A 24864-nucleotide genomic window follows, 5' to 3' on the forward strand; every position below is an offset into this window, starting at 1 on the left:
GGAGGAGGAGGAGGAGGAGGAGGAGGAGGAGGAGGCTAGGGGCACAAAGTCAAGAGGACTCCTAAAGGCACCCTCCACTTACTGCTGTGGTAAAGCTTTATTTCTCGCTCATTTTGTCAGAAATCCCATTTGTACCGTTTGATAAACTCAAGCTTGGTCCTAAGGCAGCATCCCATCTTTGATATATCGGCCGACCATTCCGTGCATCATTGCCCTTAACTATTCTTCTAACTTCTCGGGGAGTTTGTCATCTTCCTAGTGTCTGTGCGTGGGAGCTGGGTTAGTACAGCCCTGTCCAGCTTTGACACTGCTTGTTCATCTCTCCCGATCGAAATGCCATTAAATCACAACAGTGCAGGGCCATCCATAATTATTCTCGCCAAACACCACCCAAGCCACTGAGGAGACCTTCCTGGGGGGACATTCACATATTGATTTCTTTCCCCGAGGAAGATTCTGGGGTCCCCGCCTAGGGGGAATGGGGCCACACAATCCCACAGACTAACTGCCAAAGGAGAGCTTCTGGAAGTCTTCAAAATGATCTGCTACACTCATTAGAGGAGGAGATCAAGAGCCCAGAAAATAGGAACTGAGAATGCAAGGGCAGTGGTTATGGGGCTGAATTCTACCATTAAATGCATATACAGCATTGGGCTACCAAAACCTCATTCCAGGGAGAAAGTGAAAACCAGTTTTCTTATCCACTCAGACCTTTCTGCAGCCTGAATTACTTTATGGGATGTGAAAGAAAAGCCTAAGCCTGTGAATTATAAAGATAGAAAAATAGCCAGAGCTGCCTTCATTTCAGACTCTTCTAGGGCATGAAGGGGAGTTTGGGGAGTTGGGCCTGACCAGACTCATTCTTTGCTGCCTGGCTTTGCGTGAAATAGAGGGGAGGACAAAGAATGCTATTAAAAACCTATTTCTCTCTTGCCAGTGGAGGGGGATGAGGCAGTGGGTGGGATGCCCAGGCAGCACCAGGGTTCATCAACATTTACAACAGAAATCTGGAGTGACTTTAGTCATCCGTTGGGGACCCCTAAAACGGTGGCCAGGGGGAATGTTATTTGTTATTGTCATTCAGTCATTTCAGTGATGTCCGACTCTTCATGACCCCATTTAGAGTTTTCATGGCAGATACCAGAACGGTTTGCAATTTCCTTCTCTAGTTCATTTTTCAGATAAGGAAAAATTAAGGAAAACAGAGTCAAGTGACTTGCACAGGGTGACACAGCTAGAAAGTGTGTGAGGCCAGATTTGAATTCAGAAAGATGAGTCTTCCTGAATGTAGACCCATCACTCTACCCATTGGGCCACCTAGCTGCCCCTGCACTTCTAACCCAGATGGCCCTGGAGAAGCTAAAATCACCAAGAGGGAATAAGACAAACGAAGGCAGGTGGAAGATTAAGAAGGGGGGGGGATGGCCACAGATAAGTATGTCTATAGGGCTAACTATTCAGAGAGCCTTTGCTATAGAATTGGGCTCTATTTCTCCTCTACCTCTGTTGCCCCTTTCTTCTATAGCTCCGTTGCCCACCCAACTGGAAACACCGAGAGTAGTGGCTCTTCACCTGGGGTCTGTGAATTTGTTTTTCAAAGAAGAATTTAATGTCCTTTAATTCCAGTGTAATTGATTTCTTTTGTAATCCTATGGATAGTTTATTTTAGGATTTAAAAGCATTATTCTGAGAAGGATTCTATAGGCTTCCCTATATAAGGTAAGAACCCCTGACATCAAGAGTCTGTTTCTTCCGTGGTCTTGCTACTCACTTCTGTAACACCAGTGCCCACCTCCCCGAGAGCCAGAGAGCCTACTTTTTTCTTAGCAACCATACCTACTTCCCTTCTCAGTCCTAGCCCCTACAGCAGACATAGAAGAATAGAGGCAGACAAGATTTTAGAGGAGGCAGATAAGGTTTTTTGTTTGTTTATTTTTGTTTTTTATCTGAGACTCTATTATGCAAAATACACTTCCATATTGGTCTTTGTTGTAAGAGCAACCTAAACCAAAACCATAAATACACTGAAGTGAAAGACAGTCGGCTTTGATCAGCATCCATCCAACTCCAACAGTTCTTTCTCTGGAGGTGGAGAGTATTCCCTGTCATAAGTCTTTCAGGTGGTCCCAGATCATTGGACTGCTGAAAGTAGTCAAGTTTTCACAGTTGATCACCGTACAATATTGCTGTTACTGTGTACAGTGTCCTACTGGTAAGCAGATAAAGTGAGTGAGAGAGAGATGGGCAACTTCCATCTCAGGCATCAAAAGAGATCCCTTTGTTAGTCGATATTGTCATATGTCAATTGCTCATATGTCAATCCCCCTAAGTGCTTAGAAAACGTGCCTCTTCCTATCCGATCCTCACATCAGCTCTGGCTGGAAGGGAGGTGGAAGGGGACTTATCGTCCCCCTTTTGCAGATGGGGAAACTGAGACTCAGTGAAGGGGGGGTCTGCTCACTCGATACGGGGGCGTCCAGAGGAGAGTTAGGGATAAGAGCCTGTTTGAGTCTCTTGCTGCTTTCTAGATGGCATGTTAGCTCTTAGATGATGTGGACTGTCACGGTCATAGCTGATTCACTATCTTCATTCAGGTTTTACTTCTGCAAGTATTGACACAAGAAGCCGTGGGATGAGTGTCAGAAGCTTAGGGGCTTTTTGGGGGGTGGGGAGAAGGGATAGAGTAGGGAAAAGGCTGTCTCTCTACCCAAGGACAAATCCCAGCTCAGAGACTCGCTGATAGGCAGAGGTAAGAAATGACAATACATGTCCTAAGAAAGTGCACTTGAATCAACCTGAGGGAACCACCTAGACCCACACTCACACACAGACCCAAAGAGACATACTCAGACCCACAAGGAGACAAATACGCACAAGCACGCATGCTCGCAAATGAACATGTGCATACCCGGTGCACAAGGACACATCGTCCCTACAAAAACATACATGTAAGGCACACACGTATGTGGACACCAGACCCGCTTCCACAAGAATCAAGATGATGGAGCTGCGGTGCTCTGCACTTTCAGGCTTGGAGGCTCTGAGAGTGTGGCACCAGGGCATCCTCTCTCCCCCGAGAGACCTGATGCTTCCTTGCTTGCTTGCTTCATGGCCTACACATTTGAGAGACTCTTCAGAAGAAGACTAGACGGCAATGTTTTTCATCCTTAGAGCTTTCTTGACTGTAAAGAGGAGTCTGGAGATTTTGTCAACATTGATTACATTGAATGTTGTGCTTTGTACAAAATATTGTGACCGACTGCTCTAGTGGTGTGATGTTGAGAAATTTCAGACTTTTATCATCTTTTCTGAAATTTTCCACATCTTGTGATTGTGCAAATAAATGCTCACTACAAATTAGTAGAATATTTCTTGAAGCATAATACTGTGTTTGGGACACTGAAGTATTTGCTTCAATTATTTTTTCTTATTTTCTTATTCAATATTTGCTTCTAAATAAAATTAATATTTTGCTTTTTTATTGCTAGTTTAAGATGTTTAAGCATATCCTTAAAGAGGGGGCAGCTGGTTAGCTCAGTGGATTGAGAGCCAGACCTAGGGATGAGAGGTCCTGGGTTCAAATCTGACCTCTGACACGTTCTAGCTATGTGACCCTAGGCAAGTCACTTAACTCCCATTGCTTAGCCCTTACCACTCTTCTGCCTTGGAACCAGCACACCGTATTGATTCTAAGGTGGAAAGTAAGGGTTTAAAAAAAAAGACAATCCTTACATATTCAAAAAAAATTTATTTGAAGTAAAGCAGTATCCTAGGCCTGGAACCAAAATGACTAGCCTCTTAACCTTGAAAGATAGGTATTCATCTGCCCTTCTACTGCTCTCAAATCAGAATAAAAATGACTTTTTATTATCAAATACAAGTAGGAAAAAAGAGGCACATGTCATCTACATCATGATATGCACAGACATCTGCACACATATACACATAATGCATGCCATAGTACATGCACAGATGTATGCACACAAAGGCAGAGGACCCACTCAAAGCACCCACAGAGACAGCTGCATATACTACACACACAGACTCAGGCATGCACGTACAAACACACAGGAATATGCATATATATACACACATATGTGTGTGTGTATATACATATATACACACACACACACACACACACACACATAGGGTAGTAGTCTCTCGGTAACCGAGTATGACGATTGTCTTTGTGCGTTTTTGTGCACAAAGACACTTGTGCATGAAGATTTAAGTGGAAAAGTCGGTGCACAGAGACAGTCCCACTCTCTCGACGTTGGAAGCCTGGGTCCAGTGGCACGAAAAGTCGTTACACCTGGAGACTTCCTCAGCTGCATTGGATGGCCGTGTTGTCTTTTGTGCTCCAACACGCCCTGAGCACTCCACAGTGCTTTGCTGCATCGCCCTCTCAGCCACTGAACCTTCTTGTTGGTTTCTTCCGTCTGTTCCGCCGAATCAGTCTTCACATGGTGGGTGAGCAAAGCCCTGGTTCACCAGGGGTCGACGACCCGATGGCTACCCTCACAAGGTTTAGCCCGCCTGTCGAAGCCTTTGCCCGGGGTGTGGCCGCTGCCGCATGCTAGCAGCTACTGGGAGCCACAAGTGAGAGCTGGGTGTCAGGTGGGGGTCAGAGGCTGGAGAGCTGCCCTAGGAGGGCACGACAAGCCCTCCATACCAGAGATACTACCCCTCCCTGAGCATCCCATACACACACACATAAAATCACAGTAATAGACAGGCACAGGGTATGTGTGTATATATATGGACACACACTCCCCAACAGTATGAAGACGTGTGCATACACATTCCACAATAACATGCACCCCCCCAATAAGGCAGACACAATGTGCACACACCCCAAATGACACACATGCCCATCCTGATATATGCACACACACAATACTTTCATAGATCAAAGCAGCACACACACACACATACATGCACAAAGCCAGGGCAAACACGATAGGGGATGTGATGGATGCCTCCAAGCCTGGCGCTCAGCGTCAGAGATCTGCTGAGCCTGGGCATCACGAAAGGAGCTGTTTTTCACAGTAAAGTCCATATCTCCTTGGGTTTGCTACATGATCTGTTTTATTTTGCACCAACAAGCTGCTTGTTATGCACAAACAAAAACAAAAGGCAAGAAACGTTGCTTGGGAACGATCTCTGCGCTCTGGTGCGGTGCCCTGGGGCCTCGGCATGCTCGCACACCCTCGCTGGCACTTCAGTCCCCCGGGAAGGATCAGAGGCAACCATCCCTCCATCCGTCCCCCGAGGAGAGGGCCCATAGATGATCTAGCTGGGCAGGCTTAATTATGAAAATAACAACTCACATTTATATGCTGCTTTAAGGTTTAATCAATCAAGTAATCAATAAACAGTTATTAAGCTCCTACTATGGAGTCAGAGATGGTGCTAGGCAATGGAGAATTGAAGACAAAAATGGAATGGTCCTCACTCTCCAAGAGTTTAAGTTCTAGCAGAGGAGGCAAAGATTTTTCCTAATATTCATCTTATGCCATAGGTAGGGAAAAACAGGTCTTTTTATCGATCTTAATGCAAGAACTCTGGGCCCGTTCTCACAATTAGCACTGGAATAGTAAGTGGGGTCCCCAGAGGATGACTAGTAGATCTCCCTCATGTTTTTAGGGGCTTCAGGCTTAGAGGCATCTATCACATTCCCTGTTATGTTTGCCCTGGCTTTGTGCATGTGTGTTTAATATTGTTGCTTATGAGCCCCCACCAGTGTACTCCCCCACAGATTATCTATTGATATCAATTAGGTGGGGGTGGATGTTTAGAAATAGGTAGAGTCTAAGATAGTACAGTATAAATAGTATTAACCATCTCCCAAAAGTGGGACACTGGAGGGCATAACTACATACAGATTTAGAGAAAGTAAATTCAAGTTTAGTGAGCAAGAGCAGCAAAGGGAGAAAGCTTGGTTTCCATTGGGTGGAAGTCCTCCCTTCATGTACTCTTAAAATTCCTCTTAGACACTGCTTTCTGTTGGGCCCCTTGAAGAGTCTCAAATCTGCCTTTCCACGGTGTCTAGTTTGTCTTTAGCTGCAAATGAAGAGGTTGTTGTTAGCCATTACAGTTTTGGGGTCAGCAATGGGTAATCCAAATCTCTTGACCTTCCTCCCTGGCTTCACAAGATCATTCCCAATGATGCAGAGACACAAGAGTCTTCCCCAACACGGAAGTGATTCACTCTCTGAGGCTTGGCTGAGCTGCTCCATCAGTAGGCTGGTCAGCTACTGAAATATCTTGGATTCCAAACTGGCTTGCTGTTTTTATTTAAGCTTCACTGGGCCAGAGGGAATCTCCTCAGTGAGCTATAGTCCCTCTGCGACATCTCATTTCCTTTCATCCAATGGCTCAAAAGCATTTCATTCTTTCTTTGATTGATCCTGCCTGGTTTGAGGCTGTGATTGATTAAATAAGGACATCTAAGCCTTACTCACACCTAGTTCATGCCTCTGATTTAGTGACTGATTTAATTAAAAAGTCCAGACCTGAATAATTATTGGGGCAGGACTATAGAATAGCCCTCTTAACACTATTTTTCAGATGAGGAAACTGAGGCTATAAAGGTAAAATGTTTGGCCTGGGTCATATGGCGAGTAAATGCCAGAGCAGCAACTCTGACTCAGATTTGCTGTGTCCAAGGTCAGCAATCTTTTTTTTCTTGCCCCTTCACAACTTGCCTTGCTGAGTGAACTGGCCAGATGGGCCAAAGGGAGAGGAGGGTTGTACCTGACCCTATAGCACTGACTGGATGACATCCAAAGTGGAATCTCAGGAGCCAAGATGGTTCTCAAGATGAGCCTGCACATGGGGCCTGCATGAAGGGCTCATAGTATTTGGGAACCCTTCAAGCAAACATTCAAGAAGAAGGGCTTAATTTTCTTTGTTTTCTCAAACTTGGCTGCCAAAGAAGAATTTGGCCCCGAATGTGTCTCTCAACTCACGGTAATTTTACTTTTAAGAAAACAACTTTCAGATTCATACTGCACTCAACCAGGGCAGGCTCTGGAAGATGACATTCCTGTGTTCAACTGAGGGCACTGAGTAACACCTCCTGAAGGGCATCCAGTGGAATGGCTTATGGCTGAGGACTAGGTCAAGCTTGAGGACCAACTAAGGGCTCCCAAACTAGCCTGGGCCTGAGGACCAGGATTGAGGGTCAGTTCAGGAAAAGTCTTCCTATTTTCTATTATCTTCCCTTCTCTCCTCAAACATCTCTGGCTAGAGCTGCCATACATTTAAATTGTAGATATTTGTACCGGTCCTATCTTCCAGCAGCTTCTTAATTCCCCAAAAACCTCTTCATGGACTCCTTGAAGTCTCCTTAGTAGTCATCAATTCCAACCTTATCATTTTTAAAGATGAGGAAACTGAGGCCCAGAGAAGGCAAGTGATTAGTTCAAGGTCACACAGTTATTTAGTGGTGCTCCTCGAGCCTCCATCCAGCTCCTCCTTCCTTTATATAGACCTGGCATAATGTACTCCCCAACAGGGCTGAAGCATTAGCCCTTCTTTTGCTGCTGCCAGCTTCCCTAAAGCTGAGCTCTTTGCCCCAGCTACAACCTCCCTCTCTTTCCATCCTCCTATCTCCTGGGCATGCTCTGAGTCCTCCATGTTCCTAGGAGGGAGGGGACAGAGTGGGTTTTTTTTTTCCATCAGAGGAAGTTGAGGTCCAGAGGGAAAATGAGCTGATGCCACCTAGCAGCTCAGAATTAATCTAGGAGCCACCTGTCACCACAAGATGAGAGCATTCTGGCCCTTTGACAGACTCCTTGGAAGGAAGGGCTCAGACAACCTACCTACGGCTGCCTGAGTCACCTCCAAGCATCCCAAGGAACCAGTGACTTAATATTGCTACATCACAATTCTCTCATTAGTGTTAGGCAGGGAAATGTTAACCAGAATTAAACCCTGGAAATGCCATTTAGGAGGTTTTCAATTGTCCTGTGTATTCAGAGTGTGTCAGAGGCAGCTTAATGCCGACTTTCTGGAATACAATAAATGCAGATCTCTGTCCTCTCCTCACCACACTTTTGGGGTTATTTTCTGACCCCATGAAAGGCATTGTGGTCCAGTGAAAAGAGCACTGGGGTGGGGCTGGGGTCAGGGGCTCTGGTGTTAGCTCTGTCATTGACACATCAGATCATTTTCCTCATATGGATCTCATGTGTAAGATGGAAATAAAAACCCCTGCCCTGGATCTCTCATGGGGCTGTTGTGAGGATCAGAGGAAATCCTGATTCCTGACTCACAAGGGGAATGCCTGGGGAAAAGGAGTGAGGATGAGGCAAACATCCTAGAATAGTCATCTTCCAGTATGTGAAAGGTCGTCTTCTGGAAAAGGGACGTGACTTGTTCAGATTGGTCCCAGAAGGCATAACTAGGATAATCTATGGAAGATGCACAAGCAACAGATTTAGGTTTCACTTCAGGAAGAACTTCCTGGCAATTAGAGTTCTCCCAAAGTGGAATGGCTGGGCTCAGTCTGCGTGTGTTGGAGGGAATTCTGTGGAATGGAGTTGGGTTCAGGTAAGGGCTGGCCCACATGGTCTTCGAGGTCCCTTCAATTCTTGAAACTCTGTGATCAAGGTGTAAATGCACTTTAAGGACTCTTAGCATCTGAAACCCAAGTAAGACGTCATCTTGGATGGGCGAATTGTGTTCCTTACGTGGTCCCCCACCCTAAGCATAAAGAGAGTGTGGGACAAACTTTCTTGCCTCTCTGCCTCATTTTATTCTCTTTTAGTTTCAGGTTTGCAAAGATCATGGAGTCTCCTATTACACAGACAGCAGTTAAACAATTCATGGGCCACAATGCCACAGCTGGGCAGTCAAACAGTCCCAGTCCAGGAGTCCCAGTGCAAAGAACAGAGACTAAGACCCACAAAGAAGAGACTACAGTTTATGAGTCACAGGGGAAGGGCCACAACCTAGGAGCCACAAAGAAAAGGCCAGACTCTAGGAGTCAGAGTGGAAGGATCATAGTCCAGAAGTTATGGGCCAGAGGACACAGACCAGGAGCCACCAAGAAAAGGAACCAATCAGCCAGTCAGTCAATAAGCATTTATTAATGAAGTACTCACTTTGTGTCAAGAACCATGCTAAGGGCTTGGAAGAAAAGCACAAAGAATAGACAGTTCATGCTCTCAAGGAGCTCAATCTAAAGGGGGAATCACACTCTAATACAGGAGCTGTAGTAATGGGGCCACAGCTTAGGGATCCTGGGCCAGGGGCTATGGAAAAGGGCACAATCTGGGAGCCACAGTGAACAGGGCACAGCTCAGAAACTATAGTTTGAAGTTCTTAGGAGAAGAGATTTAGAGGGAGCAACTAAGTGGCTCAGTGGAAAGAGCCAAGCCTGGAGATGGGAGGTCCTGGGTTCAAATATAGCCTCAGACATTTCCTAGCTGGGTGAGCCTGGGCAAGTCACTTAACCCTCATTGCCTAGTCCTTATTGCTCTTCTGCCTTAGAACCAATACACTGTATTGATTCTAAGTTGGAAGGTAAAGGTTTAAAGGAGAGAGAGTAGATTTAGAATAAGAAGAGAACTTATTGCTCATTCATATAGTTCAAAATCTTTATTTTTTTTTCAATAGACGAGAAAACTGAGGAGCAGAGAGAGAGTTGGCTAACATCACGTGTAGTAGTAATATGAAGTGGATCTAGGATTGGAAACCATGTTCTGAAAATCCAAATCCAATTCACTTAGGATTCTATGACACTGTCTCTAGGGGCACCAACTACACAGATGTCCTTTTGTTATTTCAGGAGCTTGATATGAATGCAATGCCAAAACAAAAGGCATTGAAGGGAACCTTTGGGACTTTGGAGGGAAGGAACAACTGGTACCAATGGCACAGGCCTGATCACTCCCTCTGCATTCCGGTCATACTAGATATGTTTTTTTTTTTGGAAGAAAAAAACCAATGGAAGACACTCCCCACCATCATCCTCTGCCCCATCTCCTTCCCTTCTGTCTCAAATGGCTCTTCAATTGCTGGGGCATGTGTCGCCGATCTTATCCCCAATTATCCCTCCTGCAATCTTCAGTCTCTCCTTACCTATTAGTTCCCTTTCTTAAAAAACCTTCATTAGGTTCTACCATCCCTACTAGCTTTCACTCTATATATCTTTCACCCTCAGCTAAATTTTTGGAAAAGCTGGCTCTACCCAGTCCCCCAGATTCATCTCCTACTTTCTTTTAAAAAAACAAAAAACAAATTAATTTAGTATTATTACAAATGTTCATCAATCTAAACAAAGCAAGCTTTTCCATATATAAAGAAAAAGAAGATAGTACACTAATCAAATCACAAACCTTTATGTTTAACTTACTTTTCTTCAAATCTATATAATAGATCCTGTTCACAAGTATTTCCACCCTCTTCCCACTCTCCCTGCAAAACATAGAATATCCTCAGGGAGGCCAACAGATTCACATAAATTTTCATGTTTTATCTTTCTGTTCACTTTCTGGAGGTAACATTCTAAGTTTATTCTTCCAGTATCAGTTCTGTGGCTGTGTATAAGGTTCTCCTGGTTCTATTCATTTCACTCTTCATTATCTCATAAAGTTCTTTCCAGGTTTTTTTTTTTAAAACCATTTGTTCATTTCTTATAGCACAGTAGTATTCCATCACAGTTATATACCACAATCTGTTTAGCTATTCTCCAATTGATGGGCATCCCCTCAAGTTTCCAATTCTTTGCCACCACAAAGAGCACTGCTATAAATATTTTGGAACATATGGATTCTTTTTCTCGTTCCCTAATCTCCTTGGGAAATAGACCCACAATGGTAATGCTGGGTCTAAGGGTATATACACAGTTTTATAACTCTCAGTGTAATTCCAAATTATTCTCCAAAATGGTTGGATCAGATCACAGCTCTACCAGTAAGTAGCACATTAGTTTTTTTTTTCCATACTCCACCAACATTTGTCCTACTCTCTTCTAAAAAACTCTCTTCTTTACTTAGCCTAGTTTCCAGTCTCATCATTCAACTGAAACTGTTCTCTCCAAGGTTGCCAATGATTTCTTAGTTGACAAATCGAATTACCTCGGATCAATCCTCTACCTCCTTGAACTCTGTAAATTTGACGATGTCAACCAGCACCTTCTATGCATTCTCTCCTCTCTGCATTTTTGTGACAATGAGTTCTCTCAGATCTCTTCCAATATATCTTACTGTTGTTTCTCAGTCTCCTTTTCCTCCATGTCACATCCACTATTGGTGTCCTCCAATGCTCTTTTCTCTTTTCCTTCTACCCTTTTGGTGATCTTAGCGACTCTTATAGATTCAATTCTATGAAGATGATGCCCATATTTATATATCTAACCCTAGTCTCTCTTGAGTTCCAGTCTAGATATTTCAAATTAGATGTCCAATAGGCATTTCATACTCAACATATATCTTTTAGTCCAAAATTCAACCCTTCTCCTGAACTTCCCTGTTACCACTGATGACCTAGGTACCCAGGCTCAAACTCCATGTCATACTGTACTCCTCATCTTAATTCACCCTACATATCCAGTCAGTTGCCAAATTTTATCTGTTCTTTCTCCACATTATCTGTCATAGATGATGCTTTCTCTGTACTCACACAGCAACTACATTAATTCAGGCCCTCATCACTCTATATATGGAGAAACAGAAAGGTTTTCTCCTTGGTCTCCCTGAATTGAATCTCTTCTCACTCAAATCCAATTTCTACCCAGCTACTGAAGTGATTATTCTAGTAGAGGTTGGGAGGGGTGACATAGTAGCAGGGAAATCTTGAAATTGCTCTGAATATCCTCCCAAAATGATCTTTAAAAAGTACCTCAAAAGGACAGAAGTAAAAGCAGGATGAGTGAGGGGGCTCTCCCATTGAACACAAGGTAAAAGGTAGGCAGAGAGAGTGGATTTACACAATATAAGGGGGAACCAATTGGAGGCAAAACTGCATGAGGAAAAGTATAGGTTGACCACTACCCCCACCTACTGCACCAGAAGTAGAACTGGGTGGGACCTGGGCAATGTCAGGAGTCTGGGAAGCAGGTTATACTAACAAAAAAGAACCACAGAACTCCCCTTGGGGGTGAGGTTCAGAACTCCATAGCACTGGACCCATATACTAGAGCCTCAGGGCAGTAAAGATATCCCCAAGGCAAAACCCTGGAAGCCAGAAACTAAGGTAAATATGGCTAGGAACTTGCAGGACTCCCAAGTGGGAAAATGAGTAAAAGGCAGCAAAGGAGACTCTTGACCCTGGAAAATTTCTATGGAGAAAAAGAGCAAAATCCAGAAGCAACAAGAGATGGTGAGAAACAAGCAAACATGCAAACTCTTGAAAAAAAAGAAAAAAAAAGGAAACTGATTGCAAGCTCTGGAAGACCTCAAAAAGGAGTTTAAAAGACATGTAGAAAAAATGGGAAGAAAAGTTGGAAAAAGAAATGAAAGTAATACAAAAAGAAAATAATAGTTTAAAAAGCAAAATTGGTCAGACTGAAAGAGAGACATAGAAATCAAATGAAGAAATAAGCATAATAAAAACCAGAACTGACCTATTGGAAGAATAGGGAAAAAGTCCAATGAGTGTCATGAAAAGTAGAAAAAGTAGACTAGACCAAAAGGAAAAGGATCAAAAGACAATGGATGAAATTCAGTCTTTAAAAACTATAACTGGACAACTAAAGTAAAGGTCTGACAGTATTATCTTTAACTTATCTCCATTAGTGCCCTATTATCTTTAAGAAGACAAAAAATCCTCTTCAGAGACAAAAGTGCTTCAAAACTTGGCCCCATTTCTATCTTTCCTGTCTTCTTACTCATTGCCCATGTCCTGCTACTACACTCCTCTATTTGTTATTCACACAAACACTGTCTCTTCTTTGTGCCTTGCACTAGCTGTCACTCATAACTGACCCCCACTTCTACCTCTTGACAGTTTCTGGCCTCCTTTAAGTCTTAGTTTGAATACTTTTTCCTTAAGGAGCCTCTCACCTCCTAGTGCCATCCCCTCTAAAGTTGGCCTATCTCTAATTTGTATTCTTGTAATTCTTGTAAATCTACAAATTCTTGTAATAATTGTAATCTTGTATACCTGTTTATGTACTTGTTATCTTTCCCCTTTAGAATGGAATCTCTTTGAGGGCAGGAAATGTTTTTTATTTTTACTTGTATCTCCAGAATTAAACACAATGCCTGGCACAGAGTTGAAAACTTAATAAACTAATTTAAAATGTTCTTTAGTATTGTTGTTTGTCATTTGTTTTGAAGAGGACCATGATATCATGAGTTGGTGTCTTGACTTTTATAGGAATTTGATTTAAGAGAGACCTCACTCCGTCTTCCAGATTCATGGAAGCACAGTGGCAAGCCAAAAGTCAGTATGATTAGTGATGGACTGGGATGCAGTGGGTGACGTTGGCATCTTTGATGTCTGACCAAGCTCAGGCACTGCACAATACCTGTTTTAGCCACTTTCATGGCTGTTGGAACAGATTGTTCTCAACTACCCATTCCACCCAGGAGAAATCCTAACATGCTTGGGATAGACTCCTCCAAAGTCAATGATGGATTTGAGGCATGTCAGTTACCTTCAATCAGCTCATTTGCTGAGACAGTTTTACCAGGTCTTGGCCACCACATATGCTGTAGCTTCTTGGAGCTACAGGTGAGAGTTAGTTGAAAGGTGAACCTGAAAGGTGTCTGAGAAGTCCTGAGAAAGGCTTGCTGAACCCTCATGTCAGTGGTGCTAATCCTCCCTGTCTACCTCGTATATCCCATATGCAAAGCACTGTAATAAAATTCTTCTGATTGATTCTTCCATCCTAACTTCATGGGCAATTGTAATATCCATTTCTATTCATCATGGATTCTGAGCAGAAATAGTCTCAATGCCTGGAGATGAAAATTTGGGGAGGTTGCGGGGGGGAAGATATCAAGGCTTGGCTGGGAGTGACTCTCTTCCCCAGGGGATCAGGGAGAGCCCCACAGCTGATATATCCTCCACAGGATAGAATGTCATTCCATTTACTGATCTGATTTACTTCCTTGGCTGTGTGACTCCAAATACAACATTGCACGGTGTTATAAATCATGCTGAGGATGTTTACAACAGAGATTAGCATATTTTCTGCTCTAGAGCTGGTTAAAGGATAAGGGGCTATCCTGTCATGAAACAGCGGCAGCACCATGGGGTGTTCATGGGAGATTCGTGGTATCTGATGTGTTGGTTGTGGAAGGGGGAGAGAGGTTGGTAGGCTGGCACAGTGAGTACACAGTGAGAGGGCCAGCCTCTCAGGCCAGCATGGCCCTAGTTAGCCATGTGACGTTCGGTGAGTTGTTTCCTATTTTGTAGTCTCAATTTCCTCATTGGCAAATGTGAAGTTAGATTGGATGGGAGAGCTGGCTTCAGAATTAGACAGACTTGGATTTGAATCCTGCCTCTTACACATAGAGCTGGTTTGACGCCTGGAAAAGTTGCTTCTCCATGCCCCTAAGGAAATTCTCTAAGATTCTAAGCCGTAAAGGAAAGGTATGTCTGAATTGGGAGAGGGAATTGCTTTATGAGGAGTTCCCCAAATCAGTAAAATCACAGACTTTGTTCCCCTTTCCTCCCAAAAAGTCTCCTAGCTTTGCCTCTGTTCTACTTGGCTCTTGGCTTAGGGGAGAATATCTCTTTGTGTTGGGCAGCGAGGTGGCACAGTGGATAGAGCGTTAAGCCTACAGTCAGGAAAGCTTATCTTCCAGAGTTCAAATCTGGCCTCAGACACTTACTAGCTGTGTGACCCTGGGCAAGTCATTTAACTGTATCAGTTTCCTCATCTGTAAAATGAATGGAGAATGAAATGGCAAACCACTCCAGTATCTTTGCCAAGAAAACCCTAAATGGGATCACAAAGAGTTGGTCATGGCCAAACAACCATTAAACAACAATAACAAAAAAAAAACATGTTTTACCAAGAGTGATCCTTCTGAATGCTTCACTAGGATCTGGAAGCCTTCCCTTTGCCCCACTGGAAGGGGAGATGACTCTCAAAGTGGCAACTGGCAGTTTCAGTAACTGAGATGGCCATAGGAGCAAGTAGTACCAACTAGGGCAATGGTTAGGAGGCAGGCTTTCAAACAACTTTGTAATACATGATGTGAGTATAATATTGAAGTAATTAGTACAAATTCAATTGAATGAGAAGGGACATTAGTTATGATATTGGGTTGGGATAGATTCTGAGAGTTGGAAAGGACCAGGATTATTTAGTCTAACACATAGGAATTATGGTCCCATGTTCTTTCTTCTCAACTGCAGAGGACTCCTTGTTATGTGGGAAGGAAGATAGCACATGGATTTTTACTGGCCCTGGAAGGAAGGAAGGAAGGAAGGAAGGAAGGAAGGAAGGAAGGAAGGAAGGAAGGAAGGAAGGAAGGAAAAGAAAAAAGAAGGAAAGAAGAAAGAAAGAAAGAGAAAGAAAGAAAGAAAAAAGGAAGGAAAGAAGATGGCTGGAGTTCACTGGAAAAGGGGACATTCTAGGGAGGGGAAGGAGGCAGGCAGGTTAGGGAATTCTTACTAGGATAGAGGTCAAGAGCAAACAATCTGTAGCAGTTCATTGTTTCCCAACCTATGCATAAGCTGAAACTTTTGCTGCTGGGCCAACATAGGAGCCAGTACTCGCCTCATCCCCACCTCTGCTAAGAAGTACAGGTATTAAACTCTTATACCTTTTAAATCTTCTGCTCAAGGGCAACTCCCCCTCCCCAATTCCAAGTTATGCCAGTTATGGTTCTGATGAATCAAGGCTAGTTGAATGATGTGGTGCAATGATCTCTGTTCAGCTGAAGGTCTTGGAAGCAAGTGGGATGGATTTAGTGTCTCATCACTGTGAAGCAATCTGACATGCCCTTGAGTGAGCACAGGACTGAGCATCAGAAAGAACTCAGATGGTTCCCAGCTGGATGTAATTAGGGCAAGTCACAACCTCCCTGAGCCTCAGGATAATAGTCATCTGTAAAATGGGGATAATAGCACCTACCTCACACAGTTGTTGTAAGGATCAAATAAGGTAAAAGAGGAAAAGCATCATGTAAGTCTTAAAGGGCAATATAAATGCTAGCTATTATTTTTGACATTGGCCTTTGGTGACCAACAAAGTCTATACTCTTGCACATAGTAGGACTTTCATGTTTGCTGAACTGAACAAATTCTAAAGATGCAATCTATGGAGAAGTGATCCTCTCTTGGGTTCTGACCAGCTAAGAGGTCTCAGGGAATGTGGCAGGATTTCTGACCTGAACAGTTCTTGAGCCAGGAAAGTTGGTTCTTGGTCTTTTTGATATTGAAGAAAGAATACTGGCTCTGGAGACAGAGAACCTGGGTTAAAATCCAATATCTCATGCATTTTGCCTCTAAGTCCAATACTCTATCCACCATACCAATCTCCCTTTCAATGATTCTTGGCAAGTTACTTAATCTCTCTACACCTGAGCAATTTAGTAGTGCAGTGGCTAGAGTGCTGGGCCTGGAGTCAGGAAGACATAGGTTTAAAAATGGCTTGGATATTTGCTAACTCAATGTGTCTGCCTCAGTTTGCTCAACTATAAAATGGGGATACAAAATAGCACTGACTTCCCAAGGTTCTTCCAAGGATTAAATGAGATATTTGTAGAGGTACAGGGATATTTCTTCCAAGTTCTTCCAAGGATTAAATGAAACATTTGTGGAGGCACCCAATATGTAATTAATAAATGCTTGTTTCCTTCCTTTAAAACGAGGGGTTTGGATTACAGTCTCTCCAAAGAAGGACTTTCCTAGTAGTGAATCTATGATCATGACAAGATGAATTCTCATTCATTAGATTACAATTTCAGTCTCCAAATGGAACTGGCAATCTGACTTTAGTGGATACCGTTGGAGTACCATTCAAAAGTAGTCCAACTAGTACAAAGGAAAATAGCTTCTCACACTGAGACAAGGAAGAAGACTGGGATCTCTTTCCTATCATAATCTGAAAGAAATGAGGTCAAAAACCTATAATACTGGGGAAGTCAGGTCACTCTACAAAACTGGCCAGGGGAAATAGAAGGCCAAGCAGTCATTCCTCCCTTTTCTTCTCCCCAGCACACTGATGAATTCAAATGAGGCTATTTTCGGATTTTATTTATAAGATTTGGCTGGAAGACTTCAGGACCTTGGGCAGGTGTTCTGTGGCAGTTTTTAATGGAAGGATATAGATAAAAATCACAGAATGAGAAGTCATGGAAAGGTCAGAGTCTGCACCACTGAAGTGTGTCCATGCCATACCAAGGTCCTGCGTCCACTGGTATCTCAGTGTAATGGTCACAGATCCATTGGGATCTTGGTTCAGAAATAACATAAAGGAGTACCAAGAGTTAAAGTACACAAAAGAAATTCAGAGTTGGTGCTTTCTTTAATTTACAAGTCCCATCTGACTTATTTTCTCCCCTTTCCCAGCCAGTCAGTTAATATCTGGAAGTATTGTACAATCTTGGCTATTAGGAGTACTGAGGGAGCCCTCCCATCCTACTAAGGTAGTACCCCCATCTAGTAACTATGGCTGGTTTGGCCCACTCCTTCCACTTTTTTAGGGCTTTGGCTATTGTTTGATTAAAAAAATCTTATGCCGTAGCTCTAGCCATTTAGCTGTGGTTCTAGGTGCTTGGTCCATATCTAATCAGGAGATCATAGGACTATAGTCTTAGAATTAGAAAGGCTCTTATCTGACCCAATTTCCTCATTTTACAAATGATGGCTCTTAATCTAGTTAAGAGCACCAACCCCAACTCTCCCAACTATCTTCCTAGAGTTACTGTCAGGGAGAAAAACACAAGAATAAGGATGAGAACCGGCCAAGTTAAGCCAGGCAATTCTCTATCACCCTAGCATAAATTTGGCTTGATACAGGATATATACCATCCTCTACCAAAGAGAGCCTAGGCCCTGGCCAGTTCATCGTCTTTCATTCATTCGTCATCAAAGCTATGAGAAGTAACTGGACATGCTGAATTTAATTGTTTGGCAAATTGAGGGAGGAAAACAGGACCAGGGAAGTCCACAATGGAAGCTGGATCGAGATCTGTAAAAAGGATTTCACCCACAGAGCACAACAGGCCTGCACGTACTTTATTCCAACTCACCTCTGCGCTAAATAGACACATGGCACCAGAGAGATGACTCCACCCCTGCTCAAGCAGAATGGCAAATGGGAAAGAGTTAATAGAAGACTGAGGAGTTACATGGATCTTGTGACATCTTATTACCCTGCAGCTCACAAAATACAGAGACGGACTTCCTTCAGACGGGTGATTCCAAACAGACTAATAATCTCTTCTAAGCAAACTGTCTCTCTGGACTTTAACGATCTCTCTCCTGCGCTTTGTACGTGATAAACAGGGCAGAGCCATTCCAGGTTTCTAAGAATATGAATGACTCTGGCCTCCAAAGAGTGTTTGGCCGGGTTTCCTCTTCTCCCTGACTAAAGCTGGTTGATCTGCTAGGTAAAGGATGAAAGAGAAGGTGAGCAGGAGAGGTTAGGGATGGGCACTGGGGTCCCATTTTCCTTCAAAACCTCAGGACGGTGCCCTATGAATGCTGCATGAATCAGCCACTTTGATGGCAGCGTTTCATCAATCTCACTCTGCTGGGGCACCCTCGGGGACAGTCCAGACACAGAGAGCATCCAGACATAAAGAGTATATTCCTGACTCATGGGCTGGGAAGGGCACTGCTCAGAGGATAGGGGTGCAGCTCTGAACATCCACTGCTCAATCTGGGAGCCCCAGTGTCCATGAGCTGTATGCTGGCAGGGGAACTGGAGAAAGGCAAGGAGGCAGGAAGGTGAGGCTTTTATCTGAGGCAACAATCCAGATATGATGGAGGGACAAGAGAAGTAACTACTTGAAGGCCGGTTCTTCCATTTCTGCTCTTTCAATGAACAGTACTTTCTCTCCCCATTTTAAATCAAAGAGTTCAATTTAAAAATATTTATTAAATGTCTCCTATATAACAGGCGCCAGTATACAAAGAAAAGAGTAGGTCCTGCATTACAAGGGGAATTCTTCTGCCCCTTGTGGCCTCTCACCATGGGACCCATCCTGCTCCGTCCCACAACACCCCACTATGATAGATGCATCTAGTTCTCACACACCACAGAAGGGAATGGTTAGGTCTCTAAGCCCAGCTATGTGCACTTGGAAAACAAAGAGATATCGTATCTCTTCTGTCAGAGGCCCAAAGAAATCTTCCTTGTCAGAAAACAAAATAAATCGCCCATCTTGGATCAAACTTGGGTGAAAGAGGAGAAGTATTCTGTTGTTTGATGGAGTCTGGTGGATTTTGATAACGAGTCCTTTAAAATATATGATATTGAAGCCTTCCTAACTTGAGGCAGATAAGGAATAATGGCAACATATTTCAGTCACAGAGACAAAAGTAACCTTTTATCACCTAATTTAACACCCAAACTAGTGAAATATGTCTGGAGAATGGGAAGTGTTCCTTAAGTAATGAAACGCTCTGCCTTAGGACAATGAGCTTTTAATTGTGACTGTCCCAGTCCAAACACTCAGCTACCAACAGAGAGAGAGCCTCCTGGAGTTGGCATTTCCTTAACCAGAGACGGGGAGAGTTTGGGCATTCCACTTGTTATATGAGCCCAGAATCTTAGGATGGAAGGAGCCTTGGATGCTCATAATGACAAGAGTCTCCAGGAATGTGTCTTTTCATGACCCCACCAGGAGGTAATGGAGTCCAGGAGGAATTCACACAGCCACTAGGAGCTGTCTAAAGTAGGATTTGAACAAAGGACTTTTTGACTCCATGGACTGTCCTCTTTTCAACCCCCGATTTTAAAATCAGGTAACATCATTTGAGTGGCAGCTAAAGTCAGAGGATGCATCACAAGGAGAGCCCATGAAGGACCATGGAATACAAATGATTCCAAGGTCACCCACAGGGCATGCAGAATAATCTAAGTTAAAGTGTGCTGTCTTTGCAGAGAATAACAAACTTTCTTCTGCATTTGTCAAAGTGATAAACAGCAGGATGCTGAAGTTCTCTGAATGATGCTTGCTGCAGATGGGACAAAAGATTCCATTCCAGGGTGGATCTAGCAAGCAAATCCTCTGCAGGAATGTGGAAGCAGTGGGGACCTCTTGCTGCTGCCCATGAGCAACACTATAGCCACCTCTGTGCCCTCACCCTGGTCCTAATCTTGGTGAAAAATTCCTGGGGACGAGACAACCATCACATCCTAAGACCGCAGGAAGAATTCAGCATCAGACTGGGTGCCGGTCACAGACATTGGTGATAGGAGAGGCAGGTGGTACTGTAATGGGCATGAAGACTGAGGGGAGCTAGCTGTTTCGCTAGGTGTTCCTTCCTAAACAAAGCCTGGGACTCCTGGTGGGGTGCCCAGACAGGGTACATTCCTGGACTCCTGTCATGGTAAACGTCCTAAGTCATCTTCCAACATGGACTGGAAACTGGAGTTGGTGGCTCAATTTTCAGCCCACGAATGGGCTCCTGGTGAAAAGCCTTCTCCTCTCCTCAGAATGGACTGGATGGGGAAAATGTTTTCATTTGCAACTGCTCCTCCCTAATGGATTAAATATGTGTTCACTTGTAGCTAACTTCCACTGGCATCAACACATCTGAGCGCAATTACAATTTTAAGCACTAATTATTTTACTTGTGCTTCTGAGTCTGAGGATCCTTCAATTTCGGTTTAATTGGAGAAAAAATGGTCATCAGTTATCGAACAGCAGGGATTTCTGCTTTCCGATTTCTTGACACATCGCCTCGCCATGAATCATCTAAACATATGGGTGGCTGCGTGAGCAGCCTGGCTGTGGCACGAAGCGTGAATGAGGCGGGAGAGGTTCGGGACCCTGTCTCCGAGCTCCTGACATCTGCTGGGAAGGTTACACCGCCGAGTTAATTACTCGCCTTTTTATCTTTTTCATTGTGTTCAGTTTTCTGGCAACAGATGCTGTTGCCAGAAAACAAACTGCAAAAGGAAATGGGATTCATTATTAAAAGGAGAGATTATAACTTCCCCATCACTCTCCCCCTCCTGTACTTGATATAATCTCGGCTCATAATGAAATTCATAAGGCCCTCACCACAGAGCTGCTCCTGCTAGGAACCGGGCCTTGTTGGATGGGATCCATTTGCATACTAATGTAGAGAGCAAGGCTATTAATATGAGAAAACCCAAAGAGTGTCCTGCCCCGGTGCGGCAGGAATGCGCAGCAATGGATCACTGTGGGCCCTTGGGAGCCGGACACACTTGGCAAGCGGACCACATCCTCATCTCTGACCCTGCCATGCCGGGGACCCTGGCGGGGCCATTTCTTCTAAGTGAATTGCTATATGCAGTGTGGGGCTGTGGAGGCTTCATAAATGGATGCTGGCAATGGGCTTTATTACTTGTACTTTATTGGAAAATAAAGAGAACTGAAAAATACAATTTTCTTTTTTGCTGCAGAGGCTGATCAAAAAAAATTAAGGGAGGATCTGGAAGCTAGACTTCCAGAAGGGTGTGGTTGCTAGGAAAGCGCAGTTTTTTGTTTTGTTTGAGTTCTCACTGGTGGCCCTGGTGCCGGACAGCTCTTGGGAAAGGAAAAGTGAGGTGTGGTCTTAGGGACTGGAGAGAGAGCGGTTGTCCTTAGAGCAGAGCTCCTGCTCTATACTTAAAAACAAAAACAAGCTCTACCTTTTGTCGTAGAACCAATACGAAGGATCAGTTCTAAGAAGGAAGAATGGCAAGGGCTAGGCCCCTGGAGTTAAGTGACTTGCCCAGGGTTACATAGCCAGGAAGTGTCGGAGGCCAGATCTGAATGGAGAACCTCCTTGTCTCTCTCCCTCTCTTGGTCTATACTCAGGGCTGGAACAGCCTGCCTGGTCTGGGACCTGGATATGAGGGTTTTAGTGGTAGAGGGACTCAGAAACACTCCTAAGGGAAGCTGGCCCCTGACTGGTGGGCTAGTTCCTCACTTGAGGGTCCACAGATCAATAGTTTGCCAAGAAGTGTTTAACAACCAGCTATGCAAAAAGAAAAGAAAAGAAGAGAAAAGAAGAGAAAAGAAGAGAAAAGAAAAGAAAAGAAAAGAAAAGAAAAGAAAAGAAAAGAAAAGAAAAGAAAAGAAAAGAAAAGAAAAGAAAAGAAAAGAAAAGAAAAGAAAAGAAAAAAGGCATAAAAACTTTAAAAAGTTTAGGGGGCAGCTGGGTGGCTCAGTGAATGGAGAGCCAGACCTAGAGACGTGAGGTCCTCGGATCAAATCTGACCTCACTTAACTCTGTTTTCCTCCATTTTTCCTCATCTGAAAAATGAACTAGAGAAGGATCCAAACCATTCTGGTATCTTTGCCACTTAACTCCCATTGCCCAGCCCTTACTGCTCTTCTGCCTTGGAACCAATATACAGTATTGATTCTAAGATGGAAGGGAAGGGTTAATTATTATTATTGTATAATAATAATATAATATATAATAATTTATTATTATTAATTAAAGAAACATAAGTTGTGAGCGTCTGAGTTCCAATTCTAACCCTTGGATGAGTCACTGCCCCATTGGACTTGTTTCTTCACTTATAAAATGAAGGGATTGAATTAGAGGACCTCTAAGGTCCCTTCCAGGGTGGAAGCTACCATCCTATGATTCATGATAGTGAAAGAGGTAGTACAGGTATTACTACTGACTTTCCAAGATGAGAGAATGGAGACTCCAGAGACAAAGAATGTGGGCAAGGTGATGTGGATCACAAATGCAGGGGCCAGGACTTGAATTCCAGACTCAATGGTTTGCTTTGATGAATTTTCCCCTTTATAAATCCAACACAAACACAAATTATATACAGAACAAAATGAGGATTGCAAGTGAAACTCTATTTCCATTACATATAATTTGTTTTTATAATTACATATTAAATCGAAGATGGTAGTAACAAAATTACCCTCTTGTCTATTTGTCCTTCTGGAATGCCTCCTGATGTCTTCTATGTTTTTTAATTGCTTCATTGATGTTCTTTTTATTTTGCACTATCATTGCCCACACGTTTCTGTGCCCCTCTCCATGAGCCCTCTTTCCTTTTTTTTTAAACCCTTACCTTCTGTCTTAGAATCAATACCGTGTATTGATTAGTTCCAAGGCAGGAAAGTGGTAAGGGCTAGACAATGGAGTTTAGGGGACTTGCCCAGGGTCACACAGCTAGGAAGTATCTGATAGGAATTATTTAGATATGAACTCAGGACCTTCTGTCTCTGGGCCTGGCTCTCAATCCACTGAGCCCCCCAGCTGCCTCTGAGCCTTTTCTTATAACACACATGTTACATGCTCAAGGATAATACACTGATGCCTTGACCACCAACATTCTGTACCACACCCATTGCACCTGGCTGCCTGTTAGCAACATGTCACCTGGATCTTGCCATCTTTTTGGACATTCAGGGATTAATTTCATTTTTAGAAATTAAATTAGTAATCGCCTCTGTCTACACTACCTTAAACCACAGTGGTTCAAAACTCAAATTAGCTAAATCCTCAGAAATACTAAGCCTTTATAGAGAGTTTTCAATTTTGCAGATGTTCCCCTTATTTGATCTCCACAACAACCCTGTGAGATAGATGTTATTATAAGCCCCATTTTATAACTGAGGTAAACTGAGGCAGGCAGCAGTTAGGTGACTTGCCTAGGGTCATAAAGCAAGTCTGAGGCTGGATTTGAATTCAGTTCTTCCCAATTCCAACCCTAGCACTCTACACACTATACCTCCAGGTGCCTAAAGGAACTTACATTTTACCAGAAATATGCATTTTTGGGATGACTATGTGGCTCAGTGGCTAGAGAGCCAGGGAGGTCCTGATCTCAGACTTCATATCTGTATGACCCTGAGCAAGTCACTTAACCCCAAATGCCTAGCTCTTGCTGCTCTTTTATCTTAGTACTGATACGTGGTAAGACAGAAGGTAAGGGTTAAAAAAAAAAAGAAACATACATTACACAGATGACTGGTTTGGGGGTGGGGGAATGGGTACCACTTGAGGGCTGCCCAAGGAGAAACTGAAGCTAAGGGATGTCCAAAAAAGGACCAGCTTAGCATGAATTCACAATGGAGCTGTGTGAGAAGTCAGGAGACAGAGAAGCTTCTGTGTGTAGGTGCACAGCTCAGCCCTGCGCCTTTTATTGCTTTTTGGGTGTCTGCTTAGGAAGAAACTTTTGGTCAGTTGGTTCCACTCCATTCTTTCTCAGTAGCCAGGAGCTCAGAGACTTCTGAACCTGGGGGCTCTCAGTGAAGCAGGCAGCCTGTAGCCTAGAAACACCTCCTGAGGGGTAGGAAGGATGCTGTGGCCTTTGGAAAAGCCATCACATGGACCCGAGATATCCTCTGATGACACTCACCCCCTCACCCCTGGGTAGCATCACCTACTGGCCAAATTATTCACTACATTTCTACTTGGGGAAGGTAGGAAGGAAGAAAGGAAGGAAAGAAAGGTGGGAGGGAAGGAAGGAGGGAAGGAGGGAAAGAAGGAAAGAAGGATCAAAGGAAGGAGAAAGGAATGGAGGGAGTGGGGGAGGCAGGGAGGAAGGGAAAGAAGGGAAAGAAGGAAAGAAAGCAGGAAGGATAGGAGGATCAAGAGAGGGAAAAAGGAATGGAGGGAGGGAGTAGGGGGAGGCAAGGAGGAAGGAAGAAAGGAAGGATGAAAGGAAGGAAGGGTGGAAGGGTAGAAGGGAGGAAGGGAAGAAGGGAAAGACGGAAAGAAAGTAGGAAGGATAAAGGGAGGGAGAAAGGAATGGAGGGAGGGAGTGGGGGGAGGCAGGAAGGAAGGAAGGAA

General features: G+C 43.7%; 1 protein-coding gene and 1 long non-coding RNA gene across 3 annotated transcripts in view; one reads left to right on the forward strand and one right to left on the reverse strand.

Moving 5' to 3' along the window:
- Positions 1-24864, reverse strand: part of CHST8 (carbohydrate sulfotransferase 8) — a 218101-nt gene that overhangs the window by 28590 nt on the left and 164647 nt on the right. The gene's annotated exons all lie outside the window — the stretch shown is intronic.
- LOC130456435 (uncharacterized) lies at positions 34-13251 on the forward strand. Its single transcript, XR_008915288.1, has 3 exons — positions 34-89; positions 8774-9075; positions 9625-13251. It is a non-coding gene; the product is annotated as an uncharacterized LOC130456435 (long non-coding RNA).

The sequence above is a fragment of the Monodelphis domestica genome, chromosome 1, assembly GCF_027887165.1.
Source record: "Monodelphis domestica isolate mMonDom1 chromosome 1, mMonDom1.pri, whole genome shotgun sequence".
Taxonomy (NCBI): Eukaryota; Metazoa; Chordata; class Mammalia; order Didelphimorphia; family Didelphidae; genus Monodelphis; species Monodelphis domestica.